General features: G+C 40.8%; 1 long non-coding RNA gene across 1 annotated transcript in view; it reads right to left on the bottom strand.

Annotated features, from left to right (window-relative positions):
• The window catches only part of LOC135102607 (uncharacterized), a 128,933-nt gene extending 106,344 nt beyond the window's left edge, over nucleotides 1–22,589 (bottom strand). Inside the window, exon 1 of the long non-coding RNA XR_010269701.1 lies at nucleotides 22,460–22,589. This is a non-coding gene — a long non-coding RNA (uncharacterized LOC135102607). The remainder of the gene's footprint in view (nucleotides 1–22,459) is intronic.
• Between the last annotated feature and the right edge of the window lie 1,023 nt (nucleotides 22,590–23,612).

Genomic DNA, 23,612 nt, shown 5'->3' with positions numbered 1-23,612 from the left:
CCATCGAAATGTACCCGGCGCAGGGGAGAGCTTTGCATGCACTGACGGACACATCATTTCGTCCCCAGCTGTTTCGCAATTAAATCCAGCTGAACATTTGAACATATATACTCTGCACACGCAACTGAGTGAGAGAGAGAGAGAGAGAGAGAGAGAGAGAGAGAGAGAGAGAGAGAGAGAGAGAGAGAGAGAGAGAGAGAGAGAGAGAGAGAGAGAGAGAGAGAGAGTTGGAGGGTTTGTGCATACATGAATGGGAAAAAATATCGGAATTGCTTACGGAAATAAAGCTCATTCAATGGAAAAGAATGATGTGTTGGGGCAGCGTCAGAAAAGGCTTAATAACGTGGCAGACTCCGGTGCACGTTCAGTCTTCAAAAGCACTTGTCAATCTCGGTCAGTATTGCGTAAGTGTTCTCTCTCTCTCTCTCTCTCTCTCCTCTCTCCTCTCTCTCTCTCTCTCTCTCTCTCTCTCTCTCTCTCTCTCTCTCTCTCTCTCGATCCTAACTTCCTTTAGCTGCTGACGATCTAGCAAACCCGAACAAATGATAGACTCTTAGTAGATCACAGCACTTAAGACTGAGGGAAAAACACTCAACTTGTGACAATACGTGGAAAAAGGCAGCATCTTCGTAAAATCTTCTGCACTTTCTAATTTCCTGTTATACACCTGCCTGCAGGTGTAGATGCAATAACAAAAAACACTACTGATATTAGCAAGGAGCAAAATCGTTTGCTGTTTTAGAGAAAAACAAGACGTTCTGAGAGTCAATCTTAAAAGAGGAGGAAAAGAAGAAAAATTCGTGTAAAAGTGTGTTCTGTTATCGGAGTCATTTTTTGCAATGACGCTTTATCATTAAAAGTAAAGAAAAATGTTCGCGGAAAAAACCAGCAACCTTAATGCATATCATGAGAACACTTTTCCCACATCACCATATTTACGTTTGGTAAGCAGAAGTAAAATCATTGACGAAAGTGCTCCTCTATCTGAATCCCATCAGCACAACCTCGTCATCACGTCTAATTAGAAGGGTGAAGCATTTCGTTACCGCCACACATTCATTACGATTGATAAATGACACCCAGACGCTTGAGCTGTGTTGAGGCAGAGGAGTACTAGCAGCGGAGGCACATGTGGCGGTTTGCACGATGCAGTCCACTTGTCCTCGATTTAAACATGTGCCCGAGTTAATATGGCAGCTCATGATCTCGTTGTTGGGGCGTAAATCTCAGCCAGTCAATTAAACTGGCGTTAGTAGGACTGGTGAATCGCGGGAATAACTGTGCTTTAAACATTTACAGTCTAACGATAATTCAAGATTGGAACATTCATTTCTCCATTAATTGCATACAAGAGAAAAATGGAATGTATGCAAATTGATTAGTATTTCTTTCTTCATTCCTTCATTCCTTCCCCGTCCCTCGTGAGACCGCAAGTGAGGAGAGAAAAGACTTAAAAGTTTACCAGACTCTAAAGTTCAACACGAGGGACAGAATAAGAACAACAACTTTGAAAAACTGAGGAGTCCCTTATGGTATCGTGGACTGTTGATGTGATTGTGATGCTGGACACCTAACATTTCAAAGAATAAATACAGTTTTTGCTTACATGGAATTCCAGCTGGCTAATACAACCCCAAACCCCTTATCTTCTCGTATTTCTTATAGCAGTAACATTTTTTTTGATACCACCTTACCACTGCCCTGAGCCACAAACCACGTATTATTTTCAAGCAGTACGCCATTCACCTTGAAGATCAATTCCCGACACGCCTCACTGCACAACCAAAACTCTAGACGTTGCCAAACCTTCGAGGTATTTATTAGCCTTCCATCAATAAACGTCACGATAAATTTGCACCCGTCTATTATTGCCTGCTTGCTTAAACTTTCAAGACGTCATCGATGTTTTAAGTTTTTCTTTCATATTGAGTGCGGGAGAAAGAGAGAAGGTGCCGCTATTAATATCTAGTCTAATAATAAGCTCAAAAAAATAATGCATTAAAAAACATGTGGATTCGGTTTCAAGATAAAGTGGAAAAATTATCATATTAGTACCGCATACTAGTACCGTTGGTTGCACAAATATTCAATTACAACAGATTACGAGAGGTTACAAATGACAGAAAAAAAGTAACTAGTTCTATCCCTTGTTTGACTATACTGCTCTACAGTAACTACCATTAAAAGGAAAGCAACGCGGAAGGCAAGTCCCCCAACCACCGATTCGTCCCCTGGAGTTCAAATTCTTGTAATCAATATACGCAAAGTAGAAAGCAAATGCGGCAGCTGCGGTATAAGACATGGCGGGAATAAAGAAAGCTAAAAGTCGTTGTGGCAGACAGAACCCGTTTTACTCTCTTTCCTTTCCTCGACAGCTGGTTTCCCTTCATATTCCCGCCACGTCCGCCTCACTACTTCTAGACAGTACTCTTCGTATATTGAATATGGGAAAAAAATATGATTTCATATACGCACGGTGATTTGGTTTTCTGAGGAGATGAAATGAACGAAATGTGTAACACGAAATGATAAAAAATAAACGGGATAAAATGTAAAAAAAAATAAGAAAATGAAGGAAAATACCAAAACTGCATAAAAAGATTGTCATATGATGATGTTAAGTACTGATAAGGAAGCGAATAGAAGAACAACGTAACCTTTCCACATCAGTGATTTAATGCTCCTCTCACTGAAATGGGGCTCAAGAAGCTGCGTACGATGCGAAGCTAAATCTGAGTCACGCGGCAGGAATGCAGGACGCGGGGGCTAAAAGTTTACTCACTGTCGGTCACTGATTCCACAGGGCCTGAATATTTGAGAAGGGCGGGCATCTTCAACCACAATGCATTATTCTTGTCCTTTGACGCTGGATCGAAACGAAATACTGGTCTAGACACTACGGCAGGAGATTGACTGAAGTTGCGATTATTCTCTTTTTCTTCATTCAGTGAATCTTTACATTCCATGTGTTTTTTTCTCTAAATTATGTAGTGTGTTTATGCAACGAGTGACGATTTGAGTTTGGTAAATTATACTCCTTGGAAAAAATATTCTCTCTCTCTCTCTCTCTCTCTCTCTCTCTCTCTCTCTCTCTCTCTCTCTCTCTCTCTCTCTCTCTCTCTCATCTCTCTCTCTCTCTCTCTCTCTCTCTCAGTAAGTAAGCAGTACATGAATAACCAATGCCCCACCAGCCACCATATCACCAAGAGGAGCGCGGCGGGTCAGAAACGAGAGGCCATGCATTCGTAATGGACTTACGAGATTAAACTGGCATCGAAGGCTTAAAGAAAAATAAATAAGAAATGCATATAGAATCAACCTTGAGTGTTTTTTTTTTTTTGTTTATACAAGTCCAGTGAGTGACGTGGCTTCTATGGTACTCTACTGCAACAAGTTTCGGCTTTTTTTTTTTGCCAACACAGGTTAAGGATAGCAAGACTGAATCACGCCCCTCCAACTCTCCCTGCCTTCTGCGTTTTCCTCTTACACCAATCACCCACAAGTCTTAGTTCAACACATTCACTGCTATTTCAGACATAGTTTCTTCGTCATCAGCTACTCTCAAACAGCTTTTCCATTTATACGACCGCATCTAAACCTTTTACTGGTCAGATGTTGGAAAATGTGCCCTCTTAATCCATTTTCCCTTCTTGTAGGTGCCTGTTAAGATGATATACAGTGCTTTTAGTAATGTGACTTGTTGCATATTGCGGTGAAAGAGTTAATGCATCTATCAATCATCTCTTTGGTCTTCATGTAGCGATTTCCTCTTTTCCTCCTGCCTTCTGCGTCTATCCAGCATCCTTCTTACGTCTCTCTTAATCTCTCTTCCGCACAAGGCCAAACTACTTCAGCATAGTCTCTGCAACTAACTCGTAAACATTTCCTCTCCCCCGCTCAAAAAATATACATAATTAGCAGCTCGAGGCTTTTTTACATCAAGGAGAATTTCACACAAGCCGGACATGAGCGTTTAAATACATGAGGTTTTCAGGGCGAATTTTACAACAGAATTTTTCTTCATGGCTTTTTTTCTTTTCTTCGTATTTCACCCTTACTAACTTCCCCGGATCAATTAGCAGGATGTTGATGAAGGCCAATCTTAATTAGGCCAGCCAAGAAAGAAGAGAGGAGGAGGAGGAGGAGGAGGAGGAGGAGGAGGAGGAGGAGGGGGGGGAGAACAGGTGAGGGAGAAGCACGGACGATACTAAAAAGACTAGCTGGAAAGACCTCAAAGAAAGAGTTGGCAGGTAAAAGGTGAAAGGCAGGTGAAGTTGTTTCAGATATTGGGTTTAAAAGGAAAAATTTAAATACCAACGGAAAAAAAAAAAAATCAAAGCACTTCAAAGGGGAAAAAAAATAATGGAGGGTGCATCACAATCATTAAACTCCAAGGAAGCCAGGAAAATTGAAAGTGAAAATGGTGTCTGTTATAATCGTTTAAAGATAAAATGTGATAAAAAAAACTTGGCTGCATCAAAGGAAACTGAGAGAGAGAGAGAGAGAGAGAGAGAGAGAGAGAGAGAGAGAGAGAGAGAGAAGAGAGAGAGAGAGAGAGAGAGAGATGAGAGAGAGAGAGAGAGAAGCAGCGGGAGAGGAAGTAAGAAGGGAGAAAAGAAATGTGTCGGGAATGTGGGGTCTCTACTAACTTCACAAATTCGCGTTCCAAATTCCAATAGAGGATTTCAGTGACAAGGAACTTTGTCAAACTCCGATACACGCAGCTATTAAACTTTTTTATTTTATTTTAATGTAACTTTCCCCTCAGAACATTGATAAAGCGAGGACGAGGCGAAGCGAGGGAGAAACGGAACAGAGAAGGAAACGAGGAAGGAGGGAACGTCAGCAGACAAAGTACTGGTTTTCTGTCAGCTGTAATATACGTCAGGGTGTACTGGGAGGATATACTGCACACGCATACATACACACACACACACATACACACACACACACACACACACACACACACACACACACACACACAGCCAGTCATTCATACATACATACGTACATACAAACAGACAGTCACGCTTATAACGCCAGCCCAGCACCACTAAAGGCTGGATGCAGTGCAAGAACAACTGTGCAATGAAATATCTTACCATAAAGTCAAAATGAAGGAAATGACTGCTGCCTTTTCACACACACACACACACACACACACACACACACACACACACACACACACACACACACAAAGATTAGCGGCGGAATGTTGGCATCAGAGCAATAGAAGGAGCGCCATGCTTTACAATACCGCTCCAACCTTCTTTCTGACGACCTGGTTTCCCTTAAAGAGAGACATTCACTTCTGGAATCTTGCAGACTCCCAACTACATTTGAGGGCTTTGCTGTTACCAGGGACGCTCGACTGTAACTTGTCTGTCTCCGCGTGAGTGTCAAGGTTTTGTTGTGCGAATGGTGATAGGAACTGAGTAAACTGTCATTTCATTGTTAACCTTTACACTTGCAAAATGACACAGCTAACCATTTTGTCTATCTTTTTTTTTTTTTTTTCTCATCACTCCTAATTTGGGAATCCATGAAATCTGCAGCTTCAGAAGGAATATTAAAGGGTTCGAAGGTTTTTCCTCTCATCTTCTCTCATTAGGTCCGTTTCCTAAAAGACTTTGTTCTCTCCACTGGACTATTTTCAAAGGCCACAAGAGATAATTCAACCGGATTCCCATCAGTACCTTTACCATTAATGATGCAGAAAGGTTGTTCAGTTATCACTGGAAACTTAAACAGAAGTTTGAAAATCCCAATACCTTCCACCACAGACTGTTAAATGACATAAGACCAAGAAATGTTTGAGAATATGTATTAAACATTTCTATTATGACTAACCAAACTCCGTGACAAACTCCTCACTTTAATCTCTCTTCCTTTCTCTCTTTCTCGCTCTCTTCCTCTCCATTTTCTTCCTGTAGTCCTCAGCCATCCCAAAAACGACAGGGACGGGGACAAGGAGGAGGAAAAGAAGGACAATCACGTCACCTCCACAATTCTGCACGACGTGTATTTGGGCGTCAGTCATTCTTTTTGGCACGGCGCGGAAGTTACTTTTTCCCTTTACCTTTTATTTTCTTTACTCCCTTTTTTTTTTTTATTTGGGGCGGGAGGGCACAACAGTTTTTTTTCCTCTTATTTTTTTCTTTATCCGCACACACATTTTTCTGTTTGCTCTTCCCACTAACTATTTATTTATTTATTTATTTTTTTGTCGCTTCTCCTTGACAAGCTTGCAGGATAAAGGACACGAGTATAAAGCAGGAAACGTCTGGCTGGAAAGGGACACTCGCTCGCAGCCGACTCTCACAACAGCGTGCAGCAATACGAAGCGTTACTCATAAATTTAATAAAAACATGTTCGTAATTGCAAGTAATAACTAAAATTAATCAAGCAGAGAGAGAGAGAGAGAGAGAGAGAGAGAGAGAGACTAGACACGCCAGTACATATGACATTCCTCCAGTTACCGTCCCTTTATTCTTTTCTATTTTCACTTTCATCTCTTTTGTATTCTCGCGTCTCTCTCTTCCATCTTTCTTTACGTCTTATTATCTCTCCTAATCCACTCCTATGTATCCTAACTTTTCCTTTTATCTTCTGTTCTCTTTCCTCCTTTATTAATCATCTGTCTGTCTGTCTATCTCTCTCTCTCTCTCTCTCTCTCTCTCTCTCTCTCTCTCTCTTACACACAACAGCAACGAAGGGTGAATAACAATGCTTTACATAATGGAAATAACGTCTGTTTAGTTCTATTTCAGACGTAACCGTGACGGATGGAAGGAAGGACGGAGGCAGACCAAGCTGACTCCGGATTATTGGATGAAGGGGAGGGCGGGGGACGGGAGGGGGAGAATTAAATGGACAGCGGGAAGGGGAGTGAAATGTGCGGAAAATATATTTAAACGAAGGAAGACGAGGGATGATGGAAGAGCATGGACTAGGAAAGGGAGGAATGGGAGAGGTGATGGAAGGGAGATAATGGAATGGAAGGCGGGAAAGGTGGGTAGGTGAGTGAAAGGACAACAGGATTAGCAGAAAGGGGGTGGTATGGAGGCTCAAAGGCAGGAAAAGTAGTATTACAGTCTCTGGATAAAAAGGTATTCATTTGATTAAAGTAAATGTAACGTCATGAAATATTCTTTTTACTCATATATGACGAGAAAAGAGCAGCACAGGATTGAAAAAGAAAATGATGTGGCTGGGGAAAAAAAAAGGTGAAAGAAGCGTGGCTGATCCGGGAAAAAATGTTGAGATTCATGTGAAAAGAATTAAGTTACGAAATGTATTTGAGTTTCGTATGAGTCATCTGATGAAAAAAAAACGAGTTGTTTGCTCTAAAAATGTAAACGGTGCTGGAACAATCTTACTTGTGTGCCAGCTGTGTTATGTCATAGATAATAGATTACGCAATCTTTCACAAGCGTTGATCATATTTACCTCCACCTTCGCCCAGCAAATATTCCTGCACCACAAGCATTCTCCTCAGGTTTAAGCGGCCACACAAACAATGAAGGGAATTGTACATGTAATTTTTTTGCGGCACATGCAACGCAACAGTAACAGATTAGGTAAGGAGAAACGTAATCTCGTGAAGGAGAGGGTTCTGAAATCAACAAAGGAAATATAAATATCAACTAGTATTCCGAATAAACTAGGAATAACAGTAAAACAAGGTAGGTAAGAGAACAAAGGAGAGACAGCAAACATACTTATAGAGCTATATCACATATCAATCACATCATAAAGGTGTATCAAAGAATTTCAGAGAAGAAAGCTGCTCTTCATCGTGATAAAGAACATAATAACTTCAGACAGAAAAAGAAAAATACACCTTATGTTTAATGTGCAGATAATAATAGAAAAGTCCTGGAAATCTCATAGACCAACATACATGGCTTCCATAAATCTACAGAAAACATTTGATTTAACACCAAGAGTAAACTATAAAAACTTTAGAAAAGTTATGGAAGAGAAGTATGAAATCAATCTGCCGTTGAAGAAAACGCGAATATTTCACAAAGGTAAGTGTGGAATCACCGGGACAGTTGAAGAAAGAACAATAATGGAACTTTAAATATCCTGTGAATGTAATGCAAGGACAGATACGCAAAAATGAGAAGTAGTACCAAAAAAGACGTGAAGTTAAACAAGGCAGCACCATCTCCCCTTTACTCTTCATAACACACATGGACGAATTAATGAGATGTTTTAAAGAAGGATACAAGCAAACAGGGGAAGGAGACACAATGGCACTCGTATATGCAGATGACAGTGCAGTGTGGAGTAATGTGAGGCGAGGGTTAGAAGAGCCACTGGCGAGATTGAACAGCGTGCTGACGGATGCTGCTTTAAAGATGAATGTGCAGGAGACAGATAATGAAAGAGTGTAAAGAGGAAGAAGATATTATGATGAAATAGAGGAATCGAGGGGCATGATAACTGCAGTGACTGGATCATTTCCTTGGTACAGTATTCAGACTTGATGTGTGTGTGAATTGGACGCATCAGAAATACATTAAGAAAGGTAGGTGTTTTATATCTGTTCTTGTTTCTTCTTTCAATACGAAGACATTCCGTACGCAGGCGATAGGAATGATAAAAGAGGTAAAGATCTACAAATGAAGCATTTAAATCGTAAGTGAATTATTTATATACAAAAAATTTTGATGTGCCTTTTCTTATTACTCTCCTTCTCTGATCAAGCAATACAGAGGCAACAAAACTACGCCATTTTGCCAGTACAAGTCCATTTACTAACTGATAATACGTAAAATCGATGAAAAGTAAACATGGAAGAGATAGTTTCCGAACCACCACCACCACCACCACCACCACAGCAACTGGCACGTAGGAGTTTAAAAATATCTGGATCTTATTTTGTATAGACAAACAATAACTATTTCAGAAGTTGAGCTTATTGCAGCATATTCAATAGACAGATATCTCACAAGTTACTGACGCACAAACATACATAAGTACATGAATACATACATATATACACTGAAAGATACAAAATATCGATAGGTAATTTTATATGAATAGAGAGAGAGAGAGAGAGAGAGAGAGAGAGAGAGAGAGAGAGAGAGAGAGAGAGAGAGAGAGAGAGAGAGAGAGAGAGAGAGAGAGAGAGAGAGAGAGAGAGAGAGAGAGAGAGAGAGTACATGACGCTATGTCTCTCCAACACTGATGAAATATGCAGGCTGGAAATGTCATGGAAAGACTCTCTATACAAAGACAAGAAATCCACGAAAGCTTGTCAAATATTAATGGAAGATGGCGCGTACTGTGTCTGTGCTTGTGTGTGTGTGTGTGTGTGTGTGTGTGTGTGTGTGTGTGTGTGTGTGTGTGTGTGTGTGTGTGTGTTTCATATAATTATGTTCTATAGATATTATCAATTAGAACGCGTCTACTCTGTATACATAAGGAGTCTGTAAATCAGTCCTGAGCTAAAAATATGAATGGACTTTTTCTTTTCATGATCATTACCGCTATAGTTCTCATCATATTCACAACTGTCTTCACCGTCATGCTCTCTATTATACTCTCTATCATCAGTGCCCGCATCATTCTTTGTCGCCGTTACTGTCTACATCGCCATCGGAGTCATTACCGTTATTCTTATTTCATTTTACTTATCATCATTACCATTATCACTTGAGGGTAATAACTGTCAATATCATTAGTTGCATTCATCGCCATTTTCATTACATACAACAGTAGTTAGTGACACAAATCATCATCACTTGTTCTGACTCTCACTCTCACATGACACACAATATCCTTTAATAATTACAGACTGCGGCCACTGACCTCTGACCTGCACTGCAAGTCAACATTGTTCTGGTTACCTTCCTTGTCTAGTTTGGTATTTCAAGTCCAGCAGTGTGGGCGAGCATAGAAAACATAGACACTGATTCTGAGGTATCCTTAATAGTATACTAAGTGCGTAGGAGGGCAGGTTAGCTTCCCTCAACCTGCCACGCTTCCCTCAGATTCAGTCTATCTCGCAACGCTTCCAGAGGACGACAATATCTAACATTTATTACTGAAGTTATTCCTGTCCCAGTGAGGTTCTTTAGATACAACCACAGTGGAGTCAACGATTAGTAAAAACATCTCTCCACTAAACCATTTCAGTTCACCACGTCTTTTCTTTTGTGACCGTGACCTTCTCGATACACACTGGTATATAGTTTCCATTGCGGCCTATATGACTTAGTTCACCTGTGTCCACTCCGCTCGACTTCCACATGCAGAGAAACGCACGTGAAGGATGAAAGGATTGGATTCTACTACTATTACTACTACTACTACTACTACTACTGCTACTACTACTACTACTACTACTACTACTACTACTACTACTTCTACTACATTCACTCACAAACACATACACACACACACACACACACACACACACACACACACACACACACACACACACACACACACACACAGGTAGGTGTATTCAAAGCATTGGAATGAATACACTTTCAAGTAAAGATAAAAAAATGAAAAAAAAAATAAAAAGATATAGCGTCATTACTCAGTTCCCAAAGGAAATATTTGTCAAAAACCGTCTGTGTAGCAAAGACCACAATAATCATTAAACTTTTAGAGAATTACCTGTGCCACTAAGAAGATTTGCCATTTTTTTTTTCAGCATTCAATATGACAATGGAATATATAAATTTCTCAGTAAATTTTTTTTTTCAAATTCTTACATACTCGTATATATATATATATATATATATATATATATATATATATATATATATATATATATATATATATATATATATATATATATATATATATATATACTATATATATATATATATATATATATATATATATATATATATATATATATATATAAAGTAATTTAAGTCGGTAATGCTTCAAAAAACGCAAAAGTGAAGTTTTTACGTGAAACTTACAAACCAGTCTCGCCATTTCCAGTAACTATGATGCAAGAAAAAGCCTGGAATTCGTAGTAAGTGAAGTAGGACTGTAAAGTGGCAGGTGTGTCTCTCTGTGTGTGTGTGTGTGTGTGTGTGTGTGTGTGTGTGTGTGTGTGTGTGTGTGTGTGTGTGTGTGTGTGTGTGTGTGTGTGTGTGTGTGTGTGTGTGTCTGTGTGTGTGTGTGTGTGTGTGTGTGTGTGTGTGTGTGTTTGGGTGTGTGCGTGTGTGTGTGTGTTACCTTACTGATGGGTTATAGCAGGTGAGCCGGCAGTTTGGTTACACAAGACATGATTTTCTTTGTAGCGGTGGAGAAAAAAGTAGTGGACAGGAGAGGTACATTGCCTCTCGTTCTATTTTTGTTTATAAAAAAAAAAAAAAATGAATAGCTAGGTGAAGAAAGTGTGTATAGATTTTTCTTCTTATAAATATTCTTATTTAGTATTCCTGTAAGAATTGTGCCCAATTTGTCAGTCTGCATATTCAATTTATTATTAGTCTCATGTCAACCTACACTTCCCTTGCAGCTAAAGATTTGTCACATGGACGAAACCTTCTCCATAACACTCCTTGCCCTTTGTAAACCTGGTAGATATTTTCTGCAGCTGTGCATGACATCATTACGAATTCAATTTGTCTGTTATATTGCACAATTTACCTCCCTTTCCTTTTTCCACACTCATCTATTCATCACTCTTCTTTATAAAGAAAAAAATAATCATATAAAAACAGATAACAAGCAGTGTATACGTAAAATCTACAAATTCCCCGGCATACGATATCATCACAAAAAGCTTAAATAATAAAACAAAATATAAAGCCAAGCTATTGATGAGCTCGAAACAACACCATCTCCTCTCCGCTCCAGTGTTCGGGCGAGGCACAAATCCCCGGCCTGCCGTGTGAGCCTCGGGAGCGAAGAGCCCACTATTTGCCTTGGCTGGAGGGATCACCTTGGGACTCGTCATCGCCCCTGAAGCCGCTACCTGCCTCCACGTCCGCCCATCCACCTTACGACTCCCTGCACTCTTCTCCTCGCCCGGCCCTCACTTCACTCTCTTTCCCTCGGCCAGGCGTGTGTCTCGACTAAGGTCTTTCTCGTGTTTTGATTATCCTCATGTGAAGTTTCGGAGTGCTGCTGGAGTTATGTGGGTCTTCTAGACTTGGATGTGTGTAGAAAGTGTAGATTCCAAATATCAAGGCGGGTTTAATTTTGCTGTTTTTTCTTTTTTCCTTTTTTCGTTTAATTGTTTCTATATAAGTTGTGTGTAGTAAGTGTTGAAGGTGTTTCAAATAGCAGGTAGCTTTTTTTTTTTCATTTTTGGTATAATTGTTTTCATTCTGTTATTTCATCTATTGGTACATCAAAATTTTGTAGAATCTGACTTAGCAACTTTTTGTCTCGTTTCTTTACTACGTAAGGTTAAACGCATTAATCCTTTTTTTCTACTTTCTTTCGTCACAATCATCCTTATTTATAATTATTTCATATGCTGTTATATCAAAATTTCGCAGGATCTGACTTGGTAATTTTTTCTCTTGTTTTCTTTTCATGAGTGTTATGATTTCAGTGTTTCATTTGTCAGTGTGCTGAAATCCGATAAACGTAAAATTGCTCTCCGTGGGCTATTGGCAGGGCGTATGTTGCTTTTTGGCATTTGCTACCAATTCCAACTAGACAAAGTATAAACATGAATAAAATTGAGGCCAACATGTAACGACAGGCACAGTCCGCTGACACAATATTTCACGGTACAGTCTTCGCATATCTGTTAAACGTAAATAAGCGGGAACTGTTCAGAAATGTCCATGTCTATTTCACATGGGGATTGAAAATGCTTTGATGTATTTTTTTCCAGCAATACATATACGGTGCACTTTATGTTTACTCTTTACCTCAATATATAACATGAATAACGAGATAACAAATCCTTTATATCCTTTTTCATCTCGTTTCCCTTATCACATTCTGAGATGGAGGTAAATCCGCATATTTTTTATTGATGGAAATGAGTCTAAGCAGCAAATGAGAAGTGATGTGAAGGCTTTCCAGTGTGGCGCTGACTGATTGATTGACTGACTAAATGATTAAAGGAGACAGCCGCCCAGCCACACCAAACTCACGAGCATATTATTTCCTTTAACTGAGCCGTTGATATGATCGTACTTTCCCTTCGTACAGGTGACAAATGAAAAAAGAAGCTGTGGAACTCAGTTACTCTCCCGATTTCATGATTATGCTGCATACAATGAGCTACTGTTGCATGATAGTACTGATCTGACTAGAATACATTTTATTTGTTGTATAACATTATTGTATCTGTCCATTTTTAAACATTTGTCGTGCATTGCTAGTGATAAATAATACATCGACTTTTGTTTGTAATTGAATGGTACAAGACTGACTCAAATTAATCATGCTAGTAATGAGATTTAGCAATATGTTCGCTAATACGTCATTCAGAGTACGATCTCGATACCAAGAAACAAAAAACACACAAAAAAAGAAAGAAAGAAAGAAAAAAGAAAGAGAAAAACGGAAAACAATTCAAATATTCACCAATAAAACACTCACTCATTTTCCCTTGAGAGTCACACAACTGACAAAGAGAATGAGAAAAGAAGGACAAAAAATAAAGAAGAAAAAATGAAAACGAAATAACAGAACAAAGATCATTTCCCTTCCCAGCCGTTTGACACCCACGTCTCGCCAACTCACAACGAGAACACAACACAACGGATCACAAGCCCTGAGCAAGTGTCGTGTGTGTTTTGTGTGTTCCTTCAGCATGGCAGTGTTCGTTCTTCTGCTTTTTTTTTTTTTTTTGCTGTTTTGCTACACCTTTCAACCTCCGGTCTCGTTTTGCTACACTAAAAAAAATACGCGGGAATGATTTTGACAATTTTACGAACGAATATAAGGCAAAGAAAGCATATATTTGGACATCTTGCAAATGCTATAGTCTCTCTCTCTCTCTCTCTCTCTCTCTCTCTCTCGGAGGCAGGAGATTTGCGAGGAAAATAGAAATGGGAGTCTTGGGAGAGACGAACGCAAGGCTCAGGGAGGGAAGAAGAGAAAGGAAATAAAAGAGTAAAAAGAGGAACTGGGTGAGGCAGGTCATGGAGGAAAGAAAGAGAGAGGGAGAGAAGAGAGAGAGAGAGAGAGAGAGAGAGAGAGAGAGAGAGAGAGAGAGAGAGAGAAACGGGAGCAGGAAATAAGGGATAAAAGCGGGTCAGTGAGCAAGGAAGACAGAAAGTTAAAAATAAGCGGGAAAGAATAGTATGAGAGAGAGAGAGAGAGAGAGAGAGAGAGAGAGAGAGAGAGAGAGAGAGAGAGAGAGAGAGAGAGAGAGAGAGAGAGAGAGAGAGAGAGAGAGAGAGAGAGAGAGAGAGAGAGAGAGAGAGAGAGAGAGAGAGAGAGAGAGAGAGAATGTATATAAACAGGGAAAAGAAGAGAAAAATGCAACAGAAAAAAAAATAAGAGAAGACGAAAAGAGAATGAGCAAAGGAGAGATCAGAGAAAGAGAAAGAGAAGAAATAAATAAATAAGAAATAAATTCATGGGATTCAAGCTTTAGGATCTAAGCTTTAGGATTCGGAAATTATTCTTGAGAAAGACGATAAATCCTTCCCTTTCTAATCCTCCCTTCCAGAATCCTCGTAAATACAGTCCTTGCAGCGTACCTTAAATTCTTGTCACGCAGCCCTGAAATCTATCCCCCACTGAATCTCTTACGATCCTTCCCTGACCACCATAAATTTCCGCCCTTAAACCCTTACATCACAGACCTAAACCTTCCTCCTCCTCCTCCTTCCCTCTTCCCTCCACCTCCTGCTATTCTTTTTATACACCGAAATATCCCTCCTCATCTTCCCCACAATCCCATAACTTCCTCCTGCTTTTAAATCCCACAAGTCTCTCCCTTTCACTCGTCTAAATCTCCCTCCCTTTCTAGAGTCCCTTCATTCCCTCTCTTTTTCCCCTCTCTGTGTTCCCTTAAATGCCTCCTTTATGCCTCCCCTAAATCCGGTCCCGCCGCTTCAATCATTCATCGGCCCGCACAAAGAACCAATGCACCCTCAGCTTGGTTCCACTCGGTTCCATGCGTCATTTAAGCACAAAATCCCGTATTCCATTCAAGAGGCGAGGCTCGTCCCCACATGCTCCTCCGCCCGTACCTCTGAATGGCTGAGCGTGTCTCCCCCGACCCTCCCCAACATTCAGCTGCAGGGGAAGAGCGTGGGGAGAAGAGCAGAGGGAGTAGAGAAGAGGGAGTTAAAGGAATGGGTTATGGGCGAGATGGAGGATATTTGGGTTTTCTTATTAGTTTCCTTTTGGTGGTGGTGGATGTGATGGTGGTGGTGGTGGTGGATGTGGGTGGTAGTGGTAGTAGTAGGAGCAGTAGGAGTAGCAGTAGTAGTAGTAGTAGTAGTAGTACAACATCTTCTACTACTACTACTACTACAACCACAAATATTTTTTTTTTTTTTTGGCACTACTACAACCACAACCACAGCCACCACCACCACCATCACCACCACCACTTCCAGCGGCGTCACCATGACATAAATGGGGTACACACAAAGTACTCCAACTCTGCCTCTCTGTGCTGGAATAGGAACACGTGACATGAACGCAATTAAAATCCTGACAGGCATTAAAAATATCACACACAATTAAATTTCTGTGTCACGTCAACACACACACACACACACACACACACACACACACACACACAAAGCTGAAATACCTTACAACTGACTGAATATTGACGAAAAATAAATAAATACATACAAAGAGCGAGAGAGAGAGAGAGAGAGAGAGAGAGAGAGAGAGAGAGAGAGAGAGAGAGAGAGAGAGAGAGAGAGAGACCCAGGAATAGAGGTGTGTGAAAAATAAAGGTGACACAGCAGCGGCAGGCGATACCAAGGAGAAGTTAGAGACGGTCGTGTCCAATTGCCTTCGTCATGCGCCGCAATCCTGACCCGAGAGACCGAGGTGGCGCTGCTGGGGAACACGAAGAAGAAGAATAAGAAGGCGAAGAGAAAGGATAAGAAAGAGACCAAGGTGGGGTTTGTGAGGCAGTCGAAGAATAAAACGAAGGTGACGAGGAGGAATGAAAGGAAATAAAGGAGACGTTTTGTACAGTGACGGTCAGCACGCATACACGCACGCACACATACACACACACACACATACATACATGAAAGCTTTTACGTCTCTCTCTCTCTCTCTCTCTCTCTCTCTCTCTCTCTCTCTCTCTCTCTCTCTCTCTCTCTCTCTCTCTCTCTCTCTCTCTCTCTCTCTCTAAGATAAACATTTGATCAAGTTCCGGTGATGTGAAGAGGAATGACAAAAAAAATAAATAAAACTTGAAGCTCACGCAGCTTTACTTAACTGGGTGATGTCGAAAGCTTTTCAACTAATCACCTCCATTCCTTTAACTGACTGTTCAATCTCTTACACAATACCACTCTCCACTAGACACATACAAGCACACACATCATATCTATATCTTCATCCCTCTCAGCCCTATCCTATCCCCCCCACACACACTTCACAATCAATACCAGGAAAAAACTGAAATCACACTTTACTCATGTCTCTTCTCAAACCCTTGTAGCTGTGGGGAAATTTTAAGATGAACTCAAAATCCCTTTTACGAAATAGACACCAACACACACACACACACACACACACACACACACACACACACACACACACACACACATTCCGTTTTTCTCCTCTTAAATCCATTTTGACAATTGTATCTTACATTTTTTTTTTTTTTGCCCCTCTTTTTCCCTCCCTTTCTCTACATTGTGTCTGGTTCATCTACAGGAAAAAAAAAAAAAAACACGCAGACACACACACACACACACACACACACACACACACACACACACACACACACACATATATATATATATGTATATATATCTTCAGCCAATGAATTTCACGACAAATGGTGAAGGTGTAAAAAAATATGTGAAAAAATTAATAAATAAATAATAATAATAATAATAATAATAATAATAATAATAATAATAATAAATAAATAAATAGATAGATAAAAGCTTGGAACTCAAAATGCTATTCTCTCATGGCTGAAATGCGCAAAAAAAAAAAAAGAAAGAAAAAAGGGTGCTTTAATTCAGAGCAATACAGAACGAATCCGGGAGGCAGAAGGGACGAGGGGGAATACGACAAGAGGAAGAGAGGAAAGGAAAGGTAGGGGGAGCAAGAGGAGATGAAAGCAGGAAAGGGAATAAGAGAGTAAGGGAGGAAGGGAGAAGAGAGAATATGAGGAAATGAAGACTGGACAAACATGGTAAATAGTAAAAAAAAAAAAAAAAAGGAAAAATATAGAAAAAAAGAGGTAATTATTAAAGTGGGAGGGAATAAATAGAACAGAACACGGCGGGAGGGAAGAGAATGAGCTGCAGATGGCGAAAGAGAGAGAGAGAGAGAGAGAGAGAGAGAGAGAGAGAGAGAGAGAGAGAGAGAGAGAGAGAGAGAGAGAGAGAGAGAGAGAGAGAGAGAGAGAGAGAGAGAGAGAGAGACCTTAATAATAATAATAATAATAAAAATTTTTAAAAATCTGCCTCATGTCACGCCACGTCGTACCTCTACCTCCAACACACCTGTCTGCTACCTGGCCAGACACGTGCCACTTGTATTATTGCCTGCCTCGTGTACCTGAGCTTTAATCAAACGGATTCTTCGAGTGCATCATGACTTTTTTATTACCGGAAAAAAAAAAAATCATCATCTTCAATTCAATGAGTACAAGAGTTCAATTTCAATTAGAGCGAGGGAGTTTTGCGCAGGAGAGGCTGTGGTTAATAACATGTGGGATTTGAGGGACACGTGTCGCTTCTTGCAGGATGTCTGATATAGTGATTTGTGTTAGTGAGAAAGCCTTGGAATACCCATGTCTGGTTCATGACTTTCTTCCTCACATAAACATTTTTACTCAGACATATTTTTTGCGCTTATAAAATCTCTCTCTTCTTCATGGTATATAAAAGTTATCAGTGACATTAAAGGTAAATCTGGAATTATTCACTAGGCAGCAAGCAAGCCACAGTATTTAATCCTCATTATATGAAAACCCCACTGATCTCAGGAAAAACGAAGCTGACATTTGTGAAATATGTAACGTCGGAAAGTTTTGGAGATCATAACCACTCTCTCTCTCTCTCTCTCTCTCTCTCTCTCTCTCTCTCTCTCTCTCTCTCTCTCTCTCTCTCTCTCTCTCTCTCTCTCTCTCTCTCTCTCTCGTGCATCCCCTTTCATCACTTCACCTGCATCCCCCACCACACACAGAAGTAAAAGCAGGATTCACTATGTATCAAAATGCCATGTGCTATTGTGGGCGCAGCTAAATATAGGCAATGGCATGAAAAAGATGGCTAACTGGGTCATGGAAGCTTGTATTGTCTTGTCTCCCTCCACCACATACAATTTTTTCCCTCATCACATTCACCCTTCACATTACACCTCAGCTTTTCATCACACATTCCCTATAGAACTCCCTCCAGCAACAGACTTATTTTCACACAATCTTTTTTTTTACACAAGCTGCGGCTGGTTAGTAAAGGCGTCCCAATACATCTAAGCACGCTATATCAGTTATCAGGATAATATAATAGAAGTTTTAAATAAGGTTCAATTAGTAAAGCGAATTTCAAGGCAGCAATACAAATAAACAAATCTTCCACATAAAAGTACATATTCGAAGCTGCAGATTTGAGTCAAAAAGAGGTAAAAGGCAGAGTTCGGCACGCTATTCTAAAGCTTACCCTTCGAGGGGATGTAGGAACAAAGGTATTGGTTCATTCCTGCATTAGTAGGAGAGCTAGAATATGGATGGGAGGAAGTACTACAAAGGAAATTAACACAGGTAATCAAGACTGGAGGAGAGGTACAGTATGGGTTCCTTGTGTAATGTAAAGGCCAAGATGTAACCTCGGCCCGCCACTGTATCTTTCAGTGACATAATCACGTACATGTCGACACTTTTTGTCCTCTGTACGATAATATAATTCCGAGGTTGGAGGTCTTTAAAGAATAGAGGCCCCATGTCTCAGGTCAAGGTGGCACCGAAAGGAATGAACTTCCACAGCCATCATCCACTCACTGCCTCCAGCTGAAAACAAAGTTACCAGCAAGGGGATAAAATATAAAAGAACAAAACTGATACTTGAAAGCCTAACATCTACTAATGCTATATTATTTAATGGGTTGCTATACTAAGTTACATTATAAATTATCCCTGCAGGTCGTAAGGTTGCTATACTGAGTTATATTATAAATTATCCCCGCAGGTCGTATGTAGAGAATAGGCGAAATAGAAAAAGATGAAAAAAGCCAATACGCTTATTAGGTATTGATATGTTACAGAAACCAAGAGATATCTGGAAGGTTGTATCAAGTCGACAGCTGAAAGAAATCCGTTTCCGAATCATGGAGCACCAGCATATTATCATTACCTCGATCAAACACTATGAATGAATCAGATCTAGGCAATGTACAGCGTCTCATCGGCAGTCATGCATTTGTTAACAACGATGACAAAAACAGGATGACTTCAAAAGGTAAGGAAATGTGAAAGAAAAAATACTGACGAGTTACTTGGAAAATTAGAGAACCTGCCCGAAAGCCGACCTCGAGCATGATGCAAGATTGATGGACAGTGACCGGAAAGCCTTCACAAGAAAGTAATGTTAGGATTTTGTATTCTTTCTTTCAAGAACGGGGAAGGCGAATGTTTTGAAAAAGTAAGTCTTCCGAGAATAAAGACCAGAGACGACACACACAAAAAAAAAAAAAAACATATATCAGGCAGAATTCTTACGTGGCATAAATAAGTTTGAGGCTTGATGATGTAAAATTGAAAGTCCTGAATTACTCCTGCTTGAACTTTTGGTGAATTTCTCCAGAAGATTTCAGATTGCAGACTTAGTAAATAGGAGAGATACAACCCGCACTGAATAGCTGGGTCAAAAGATTACGTGGAAACATCCTTCGCTCGATTTATTTTATTCAGACCTGACGTCAACGGGTAAGAAGTTGAAGTCAAGATTTTGGCAGTAGATCTACACGAAATAACATTTAGTAAACCTTAAATCAGATACGACTCAAGTTAAAGGTACACAGTTCATAAAGAAGATAGAGAAGAAATAACAGGAAATCAACAATACGTTACACTAATCACTTCGGTATCGGAAATAACAGAAAAGAACGAGTGAACACCAAAAATAACCTTATAGTACAAAACAATACCAGGATTATCTTAGGATTAGAGAAGCAAAGCGAAATGTCACGACGCTAATCCACTACCAAACGTTTGCTCCAACTGCACGTAAACCCCTGAAAGTAAAATGCCACAGTGGAAATCCTTACCCAACTTGACACTTTTCCCGCAACTGCCAATACGTAACACACCACCCACTCCATCCGCCCCTGGCACACCTGACCCGCTATGTATGACGATGTGTGTGATGCAAATGAACAAGTTGATTTTATGTGTGCATTTGTGTGTTCTGCATATCAGATTCGTAATTTATGTATATTTTCTCGATGATGAAACTTTTTTTTTTGGTAGTAGTGGTGTTTCTCTCTCTCTCTCTCTCTCTCTCTCTCTCTCTCTCTCTCTCTCTCTCTCTCTCTCTCTCTCTCTCTCTCTCTCTCTCTCTCTGTATACATATGAATAATCCGATAAATAAATGTAATAAAATCAACAAATAAATGAGTAAGTACAAAACAAACAACCTAATAAATGTATACAAAAACGAACAGACAAATAAACAATTAAACAAACAAATAATTCAAAAGATACACATGCAAAAGAGACAGGCCGGCCGTCAGTCTGTCAGGCTTACAATGGCGATGATGGAAATTAAACATTCATAGTGACTCGTATTGCTGTCGTCACACCGATGCTTCGAAAACCGCGTCCCTGTGACTGCCGTAACGCTGACAGTAGTCCTCAAAGTCATGAAGCCCGAGGAGGAGGAGGAGGTGTAGGAGGAGGAGGAGGAGGAGTCTTCGCTGCTAATACTTTATTCGTCATGAAGTCCCAGGAGGAGGAAAAGGAGAAGGTGCAGGAGGTCAAGGAGGAGAAAGCTTCACCCAGTCCATCACCCGAGGCGTCATGTCAGCTGCGTGTTCTTTGCCCGACTTGTGCCCTTCAGATGACATGAATCATGCACCGTGGCGGGTTAAGCCTCACCTCCATAACCGTTTTGAGCGTCGAGATGCAGGATTACACAAATTACGCCTCGACAAAACAGGTATTTCTTTTTTCTTTGCGTGTCAGAACTCTTTTTTTCCTTCACTGGCTCCCTTTTAACTGTATTTCACTTGGTGTGCAGGCGCCGGGTGGCCTCCATAACTTATCATGCAAGTGGGGGGTCGACGCAATCACTTAGAAATTATGAAATGAAAGGAAACATTTCACATATCGGGGAAATCCTGTAAATCACCGGCACTGAATAAACTCTGTACGATTCCCAGGAGATTCCACCCGCGTCCCCCAAACACCTGCAAAATTAAGAGTAAATATGATTAAAATATCCCATTAACTTTCCCGTCTCGCCCCTGACTCGGCCGGGCCATGTTTCAGCAGTTCCCCTCCAACAGTTACAATCAAATTTCAATAGCAAAGCTCCACCACCGGCTGGCGGCTGAATAATTCAGTGGGAGCCGTGATGGCGCCTCACTCTGCCTTCACCATGAAAATCTTCCCCTCGCAGCAGCCGATGAGTGGCAGGGCGGCCTCAGTCTAGGGGCGCCGGCAACCACCACAGGTAAAATCATGACACCTGAACGCTGCATTGAAGAAATTACGCCTCGGCCTCATTACTGGTGTTTAAATAAATTGCCGCCGAGGTTGGATGCCAAATATGTAAGCACACATTTATTCATCTTTTTTTTTCAGGTCAGGCTTCCAGGGCGACCCAAATAACGTGCCTCGTGCCTTCATGATGTGACGTCTTATAACCCACGACAGCAATAATGCTCCTGATGCTGAGCTCCCGCACGAGGAAGCCTGGAGAAGGGAAAGGAAGCCGTCAAAGCAGCAGGAGGCGCGGCGCTGCAATATAGAATGGAACTAACACTAACACACGCCGTCAGACAGTTGAAGGATTAGAGGAAAACGGATGAAAACACAAATAGGATATACAACAAGCATGACTGAAACTAATTGCAATTCAAATAGGCAAAGAGTTGAAGGTCAAAAGGAAAGCAACAAAGATGAATAAGAAACTAAAAAAAAAAAAAAAAATTAAATCAACATGACGCATCTCCATTGCCCCTTAATAGAGACAAACAGCAGACATCCACCTCAGCCGTCAGTCCGCCGCGGGAGGAGTTATGGCAACATTAGCGAGCTGACATGAAGTTCCCGCCTGGCACTTCGTCATCAGGCCGCTCGCCGCCTAACTCACCCAGAAAACGGCTCTTAACGTGACTTACCTCTCATTGTTGATATTAGCGCTACTTTGCTCCTCCCGGGACACTCATCACAGAAAACGGGAGGGAGAACACAGGCGGCGGGAGGGAAGAGGCGGGTGACTTTCCTGTGCCACAAAGGCGGGTTTCCCATTGACCTGGAAGGGGAAGGAAGACCTTATTACCTGGGGCCCCTTTGTGTTGTTGATGCCTAGGAACTCCCTGTAAGTCTGTGGCACAATGGAAACACAAGAGCCAGTAAAGTCTCGCCGCCGGAACACGAATCACAGCAACGACAGCATACAGGACCCGCCGCCGCCACAGCCTGCGTCACACACACACACACACACACACACACACACACACACACACACACACACACACACACACAGACGAGAACAAGGGCATACATGACTCAGCCACAACCTGCGCCACACACACACACACACACACACACACACACACACACACACACGTAAACTGACATGACAAAACACTTGCTCCCGTTTTTACGTATTTTCTTCTTTTTCTGTACATAAAAATAAAAAAAATTAACAAACAGCCATTAGGTTCATATACATATAACGAGAACAAAATGCTTTTTTTTTTTTTTTTTGAACACGCACACCCGTAAAGAAAAATTAAACAAACTTTGCATGCGGGGAAAAAAATACAATACGTTTCCATTTTCTGCATTTAAACCATCTGGCGCAGCGAAGGAACACTAATCTCATCACGTGAACTCACTTTCCTTTTAGGTACGTATCAGAATTTCACCGGAGCGTAATACTTGTCCACAGCGAGGAGTGTAAAACTGGAGGCGTGTCACGGGAAGATTAATGACTGCTCCCCGGTAATTCCTACACAGGTACACGCCTTTCCCTTTCATCCCTTAGTCCTACCTCAGAAAAAATAAAAATACTGTTGATGACATTATGGGAACGACACACTAATCCTCTTCCTACTCCTCCTACTCCTACTTTTTCCTACTACTACTACTACTACTACTACTACTACTACTACTACTACTAGCACGATTATTCCCCTAAAAGAATGAAAAGAACATGAAACGAGGAAAGGTGAGACAAAAAAAAAACCCAGTGACCGCTATAATATTAGGTTACTATGGCGTGCAAGAGAGAAGGGGAAAGAGGAGGAGGGGGTGGAGGGGAAGGTG

This window comes from Scylla paramamosain, chromosome 8 (assembly GCF_035594125.1).
Source record: "Scylla paramamosain isolate STU-SP2022 chromosome 8, ASM3559412v1, whole genome shotgun sequence".
Taxonomy (NCBI): Eukaryota; Metazoa; Arthropoda; class Malacostraca; order Decapoda; family Portunidae; genus Scylla; species Scylla paramamosain.
This window is presented reverse-complemented; position numbering and strand designations above follow the sequence as displayed.